This window comes from Procambarus clarkii, chromosome 4 (genome assembly GCF_040958095.1).
Source record: "Procambarus clarkii isolate CNS0578487 chromosome 4, FALCON_Pclarkii_2.0, whole genome shotgun sequence".
Classification (NCBI taxonomy): domain Eukaryota; kingdom Metazoa; phylum Arthropoda; class Malacostraca; order Decapoda; family Cambaridae; genus Procambarus; species Procambarus clarkii.
This window is the reverse complement of record NC_091153.1, coordinates 40,312,218-40,320,168: the sequence shown is the minus strand read 5'-3', so window position 1 is coordinate 40,320,168 and position 7,951 is coordinate 40,312,218.

Sequence of the window (7,951 nt, the reverse complement as noted above, 5' to 3'; positions counted from 1 at the left end):
TTCGTCCTTCCTATATATTGGCAGCACAGGAAGGAGTGTTTGGGGGAAGGAATTTACAGTTGCTAAGTAGACATGTAAAGATATGGATAACATTGGTCTCTTTCAAGGATAGTCGGTCAGCGTGTTGGTGTGTTCTTCATGAACAAGTTCACAGCTCTTTCACTACGGTAGTGAATGGTCATGTGCCTCTCCTGATGAGGGTAGGTACAGAGGGACGTATAGTCCATCAATCACTCTCACTAATTGCATAAATCGAAATCACAATCTTCCTTGTCCCTTCCACCACACTCTCCCACCCTCCCTCTCCCCCACCTGCACACTCCCCCTCCCTCTCCCTGACTCTTTCTACGGAAGCCATGAAAGGTATTCACAAAAAATCTCACACACCCAGAAAAAGATAGAAAAAAAAGTGATTCTGGCAGAGGGCAGATGGCCCAGACCTCTGAGACGAGGATACTGACTCCCCCCATTCTCTTCATCTTCCTCCTACACCTCCTCCCCCCTTCCTCCCCACCCTCTCTCTCTCTCTCTCTCTCTCTCTCTCTCTCTCTCTCTCTCTCTCTCTCTCTCTCTCTCTCTCTCTCTCTCTCTCTCTCTCTCTCTCTCTCTCTCCCCCCTCTCTCTCTCTCTGTCTCTCTCTCTCTCTCTCTCTCTCTCTCTGTCTCTCTCTCTGTCTCTGTCTCTCTCTCTGTCTCTCTCTCTCTCTCTCTCTCTCTCTCTCTCTCTCTCTCTCTCTCTCTCTCTCTCTCTCTCTCTCTCTCTCTCTCTCTCTCTCTCTCTCCCCTCTCTCTCTCTCTCTCTCTCTCTCTCTCTCTCTCTCTCTCTCTCTCTCTCTCTCTCTCTCTCTCTCTCTCTCTCTCTCTCTCCCCCCTCTCTCTCTCTCTGTCTGTCTCTCTCTCTCTCTCTCTCTCTCTCTGTCTCTCTGTCTCTCTCTCTCTCTCTCTCTCTCTCTCCCCCCTCTCTCTCTCTCTCTCCCTCTCTCTCCACCCAACACCTACAACAAGTACCTGGGATACCTGTGTCACTGGTCTTCCCCTCCTCCTGCACCACTGGAGGCTGAAGGAGACCCACATGCAGGACCTGGCTCTTCTCTTTAATTATCTCGGCGGGTTTAGTCCAGCCACTTTGTCTGGCACTTCTCTCACCCCATCAGCCTGGTCCCCCCCCCCCCTCTTCCCTTCTCCCTGCCTCAGAGTGTGGCACCCTACACTTTCTTCCTGCACTCAAGGTCCAGAAGAATTAATAGGGCCAGAAGAATTAATAGGTCCAGAAGAATTAATAGGTCCAGAAGAATTAATAGGTCCAGAAGAATTAATAGGTCCAGAAGAATTAATAGGTCCAGAAGAATTAATAGGTCCAGAAGAATTAATAGGTCCAGAAGAATTAATAGGTCCAGAAGAATTAATAGGGCCAGAAGAATTAATAGGTCCAGAAGAATTAATAGGGCCAGAAGAATTAATAGGCCCAGAAGAATTAATAGGGCCAGGAAGAAGGGTTATTCAATCAATTATCTTTTACTAATAAGACGATTGATTGGGAAAAAAACAAAACACGAACTTGAAAACTTCCACTGGGAAGCTAAAGTAACAGAAATCCTCCCCAAGGAACAGAACGATTGACGGCTGAAACGTTAAGGGCACAAGCTTGAAGCTAGTGCCCTTGCGGACATAGAACCAGGCTAAGAGGACATAGACGAATATACAGAAGCAGGAAATAGAAACAGGGTATAAGAACATAAGAACAAAGGTAACTGCAGAAGGCCTATAGGCCCATACGAGGCAGCTCCTATCACCCATCACCACTCATATAAATGCTTGAGGAAACACAGCTATGCCAAGAGAGGCAGAGAAATAATATATCAAGAGAGTTCGTGGCAATAGAGCAGACGCCAGAGTGATAGAAAGAAGAAATGCAAGATAAACAGTAAGCTGTATTAAGAAGTTAAGAAAAAATAAAAAATATTTTTTTATCATATACATAATTCCAAAACAACAAATTTCCTCAAAGAACAGCAGGAGGCTGTGTTCAATACCGCAATACACAGCATGGAAGTTGAAGTGCCTAGTAGGGTCGTTATGAGCACTGTGGTAACTTACAATGTAAACGACACTTTTGTTATTATTTTTATTTATTTATTTATATATACAGGAGTTCTATGTTCCCCGGAATACGACCCGCCAAATCGTTTAACAACCAGGTACCCATTTTACTGTTGGGTAAACAGAGGCGTCAGTTAAGGATTGGCGCCCAGTCAATCCTTCCCCGCCGGCCGGGATACGAACCCAGGATACACTAACACCAGCACAACATTCTTGCTAGAGAAAGTGACAAGGTGCTGAAGCACTTAGCCACGGATTCCCACTCCTGGAACTCAATAGGCTCGTAAGTGCTTGCGTAACTGCTTCGTTAATCTGGCCCCTCGTAAGTGCTTGCGTAACTGCTTCATTAATCTGGCCCCTCGTAAGTGCTTGCGTAACTGCTTCGTTAATCTGGCCCCTCGTAAGTGCTTGCGTAACTGCTTCATTAATCTGGCCCCTCGTAAGTGCTTGCGTAACTGCTTCATTAATCTGGCCCCTCGTAAGTGCATGCGTAACTGCTTCGTGAATCTGGCCCCACGTAAGTGCTTGCATAACTGCTTCATTAATCTGGCCCCTCGTAAGTGCTTGCGTAACTGCTTCATTAATCTGGCCCCTCGTAAATGCTTGCGTAACTGCTTCGTGAATCTGGGCCCCTCGTAAGTGCATGCGTAACTGCTTCATTAATCTGGCCCCTCGTAAGTGCTTGCGTAACTGCTTCGTGACTCTGGCCCCTCGTAAGTGCTTGCGTAACTGCTTCATTAATCTGGCCCCTCGTAAGTGCTTGCGTAACTGCTTCGTGACTCTGGCCCCTCGTAAGTGCTTGCGTAACTGCTTCGTGAATCTGGCCCCTCGTAAGTGCTTGCGTAACTGCTTCATTAATCTGGCCCCTCGTAAGTGCTTGCGTAACTGCTTCGTGAATCTGGCCCCTCGTAAGTGCTTGCGTAACTGCTTCGTGACTCTGGCCCCTCGTAAGTGCTTGCGTAACTGCTTCGTGACTCTGGCCCCTCGTAAGTGCTTGCGTAACTGCTTCGTGACTCTGGCCCCTCGTAAGTGCTTGCGTAACTGCTTCGTGAATCTGGCCCCTCGTAAGTGCATGCGTAACTGCTTCGTGAATCTGGCCCCTCGTAAGTGCATGCGTAACTGCTTCGTGACTCTGGCCCCTGGTCACCACAGCCATCTCTGTCCCAGTGTTTATCTGTCGCAACGAACGGTACTTTTCCGTCGAAAAGCGCCGACGTCCACAAGACCCATACGGTCCATACGGGACCGCCTGGACGTCCCTACAGAACTCTCACTACCTTCATTGGCGAGGTCCAGGAGCTAGACCCCAACCCCCACAGGCCAGAACAAGCAATAATCCAGTTGGTGGAAAAGCCTCTGACCCCCAAGTGAGGGGGGGACTGTGCCCCCCACAGGGTCAAACCAGCCCCCTGCTCGTCCCTAGCCGGCCGGCTGGGACCCCATCTAAGCCGGCAAAGGACCCAGCTAAACCGGCTAGGACCCAGCTAAGCCGGCTAGGACCCAGCTAAGCCGGCTGGGACCCATCTAAGCCGGCTAGGACCCCATCTAAGCCGGCCAGGATCCCAGCTAGTCCGGCTCACAATGCTCCCGACACTTCCTCATTCATCAGCTGTCGAAGGAAGAGGATGAGTCCTTCGCGGAAGAAATATGATTCGTCAATAAAGAGACGACACAGATCTCTCAGTAAAACAGCTCCTGCCTGTGTTCTCACTCGCTCCTTCACCCTTGTGACAGCTGGGAGAGACGAGAGGACGTAGGGAGAGACAGGGAGAGAGAGAGAGACAGAGACACAGAGAGAGAGAGACAGCCAGAGACACAGAGAGAGAAAGAGACAGACAGAGACACAGAGAGAGAGAGACACAGAGACACAGAGAGAGACAGCCAGAGACACAGAGAGAGAGAGACACAGAGACACAGAGAGAGAGAAAGACACAGAGACAGAGAGAGAGAGAGAGACAGACACAGACACAGAGAGACAGACAGACAGAGACACAGAGAGAGAGAGAGAGAGATCTTACTGTGCTTGAGGAGTCATTCCTTCACGCTGAAAAGCGTCTCTGTGGAACAGTAATGGCCTTGTTAGCCTCCTATGGTTGTTTGGTCTCTGCCTCTATCACCTTTTGCACCATCTCCCGCCACCCCCTGACCTCCACTACCATCTCCCCCCCCCCATTAGGAATGACCTGGATAATAAAATGGGAAATGGACCCCAGTGAGAGATAATAGGCACTGAGAAATGGGGTCGTTAGGTCAGAGGAGTGAGAGATAAGGAGTGAGAGATAAGGAGAAGTGAGAGATAAGGAAGAGTGAAAGAAAGGGGAGGGGAGGAAAAGATAGTAAAGTAGGGGATACAAGAGAGTAGAAAGAGAATGGGAGGAAGATCTAGGGAAACAGAGGAAGACAGAATTGAGAGAGAAACAGATGGGGAGGGAATCCCCCTCCTCCCCCATCTCTCTCTCTCTCTCCTCTCTCTCCATCTATTCTACCATTCCCTCCGAGTGGAAAGGATAGATGTAGAAGGGAAACCATGATGATTCTGAGGCGGATGACACGGAAGAGAGTCGGGAATTGGAGAAAGAAGGAAGGAGAGGTTTAGGAGGGAGAGAGAGGGAGAGGGAGGAAGAGAGAGGGAGAGGGAGGGAGAGGGAGGGAGAGAGAGGGAGAGGGAGGGAGAGAGAGGGAGAGGGAGGGAGAGGGAGGGAGACTGAGAGAGAGGGAGGGAGGAAGAGGCAAGTTAAATTTAATATTAATAGCAACCTTGAAAATCTCTTAACTTGTCAAGCTCGAATTAAACGATTTGGGGAGAGAGAGAGAGAGAGAGAGAGAGAGAGAGAGAGAGAGAGAGAGAGAGAGAGAGAGAGAGAGAGAGAGAGAGAGAGAGAGAGAGAGAGAGAGAGAGAGAGAGAGAGAGAGAGAGAGAGAGAGAGAGAGAGAGAGAGAGAGAGAGAGAGAGAGAGAGAGAGAGAGAGAGAGAGAGAGAGAGTAAGAGAGAGAGTAACAGAGAGAGTAAGAGAGAGAGTAACAGAGAGAGTAAGAGAGAGAGAAATATATATATTAGATATAAGAAAACACAGGTTGGAAATCAGTCCATTCGTCCACCTGTGGTTAGGAAGGTGGGGTCCAAGAGCTAAGAGCTCGATCCTGCACACACACAAAGGCTCCCTCAAACTAATGTTTCATGCCCAACCACTTGACCTGGGCGGTAGAGCGACGGTCTCGCTTCCTACAGGTCGGCGTTCAATCCCCGACCGCCCGTAAGTGAAAATAGCTTTAAATAATAGAAATAATGTGAATTATCTACGCATACGAGATCTTGGATATAAGGATAGGTGAGGATGTAGGTTAGGATAAATCTGGATATAAATAGTTTAAATATGTTTATATTTAAGCTAGTTCTACTCTAAAATTAATTAGGATACATTTTGGCAGGTTATCTAAAATTTAGGATAAACTTAGGTAGTACAGGTTCTGTTAGGATAGGACAGGTGACCTTGGGGTTAGGATAGGGTAACTTTGGTATAGACAGGAGTTCATAGGTTAGGATGAGATATTATAGCTAAGAATGGGTTAAATTAGATTAAGATAGGTACTAATTTAGATAAAATAGGTATAAACTGAAATCAAATAGGTACAAATTTAGATAAAATAGGTGCAAATTAAGATATATTTGGATAGAAAAGATACATGTGGTTAGATTTAGTTAGATATACCTTCTGTTGGGATGAATTAGGGTTGACTTTTTTAGGTTGGGATAAAACCTAATAGAATAATATCATGGGTTGAGATAGAACATCATAGGATAGAATGGGTTATTATAGAGTAAAAATTATGTTCTGTTAGGATAAATTAGGATAGGTTCAGTTTTGAAAAATTTCCCACAAATTTACCTTATTATAATATATATTTGGGTTGGATAGATTCTACAAGGATGGGATAAGCTATCCCAGACTAGGATAGAGTCACTTCAGTGTGGATGGGATAGCATGGGGTTAGGATAGGTTAAAATTGATTCAGATGAGTAAAAATTTGGGTATGATAAGTTTAGATAAAATCGAGCAGGATAGATTAAATTTGGCTAGATTTATTTAGAATTAGCTCTGCTGGGATGAACTAGGCTAGAATTGGTTAGAGCATTGTAAAATTGCTCAAATTTAGTTATATTTAACTTCTCAATAGGATAGTACGAACAACCTTAGGTTGGGATTGGATATGTTAACCTATCATAGTAGATGATAGGTTTGGATAGACCACCATATGTTGGGTTAGGTTATTATAGGTTAGGATAGGTTGGGATAGAATATTTTAGGTTAGAATGGGTTAAATTCGATTGGGAAGGTTAGAATTTAGACTGGATATGATAAATTGGGAATAAAATTTGAAAATGTAAGATACATTTAGCTTGGATTAAAAAACATGGCTGGATTTAGATGATTTAATAACATAAATTTAGTTTGGACATTGTAATTTAACTAAATCTATTTTTTTTTAGCTTCTGTTAGGATAATTAGGATATGGGACTAAGCCTTAGATTTGGATAGGATATATAAGTTTGGATTGGACATCATAGGTTATTATAAATTATTATAGGCAAGTGCTAGCAGGCCTGGACAAAATAGGACTCGTCCTAGCAGGCCTGGACAAAGCAGCCACGTCCTAGCACCCCTGGACAAAAAAAGACTCGTCCTAGCAGGCCTGGACAAAATAAGACTCGTCCTAGCAGGCCTGAACAAAATAAGATTCGTCCTAGCAGGCCTGGACAAAACAGACACGTCCTAGCACGACTGGACAAAACAGCCACGTCCTAGCAGGCCTGGACAAAACAACAAACTCGTGCTAGCACCCCTGGACAAAACAGCCACGTCCTAGCACCCCTGGACAAAACAGCTATGTCCTAGCACCCCTGGACAAAACAGCCACGTCCTAGCACCCCTGGACAAAACAGCCACGTCCTAGCAGGCCTGGACAAAACAACAGCCACGTCCTAGCACCCCTGGACAAAACAACAGCCACGTCCTAGCACCCCTGGACAAAACAGCCACGTCCTAGCACCCCTGGACAAAACAACAGCCACGTCCTAGCACCCCTGGACAAAACAGCCACGTCCTAGCACCCCTGGACAAAACAGCCACGTCCTAGCAGGCCTGGACAAAACAACAGCCACGTCCTAGCACCCCTGGACAAAACAGCCACATATATCCAGGTTTATTGTGTCCGCAGGAAAAAAAAAAGAAACAAATTAGAAATCTTACGTAAAACAATTTAACCCAAAATCACTAGAAATTACAACGCAATTAACCCTCAAGGATGATTAGCGTCGTCTCAGACGTACGAGTACCAGCCACAACAGGGTAGTGGAACTCAGGAGTTCCGCTATCTACTTAGCAATTGCATAATGCACTACGACCTTAATGCAGAGGGTCGTATTGCTTTAGTTAGGCACTTGTTGCTGGGGTTGCATTCTGGGGGGGGGGGGGGGGGAAGGTCAGAGAGAGGGGGGGGGAGCTAAACGAGCCGTGTGTGTGTGTGTGTGTGTGTGTGTGCGTGTGTGTGTGTGTGTGTGTGTGTGAGTGTGTGTGTGCGTGTGTGTGTGTGTGATGGCTGGCGGAATATTCATATCGCATGCAATGCGCCTTGTAATATTGCATTCTCTATCTCCTCATACTAAAGATGCAATAAATCCACAGCACTACACAAAGCACCAGAACCTGAAACGCAAGGTGCGGGTAAACGGAGGGAGTAATACCCAACGGGTAAACGGAAGGGGGGGGGGTTAATACCCAACGGGTAAACAGAAGGGGGGTTAGTACCCATCGGGTTAAGCTGCCAAACATGTCATTTCGTGTGAGCTTGAA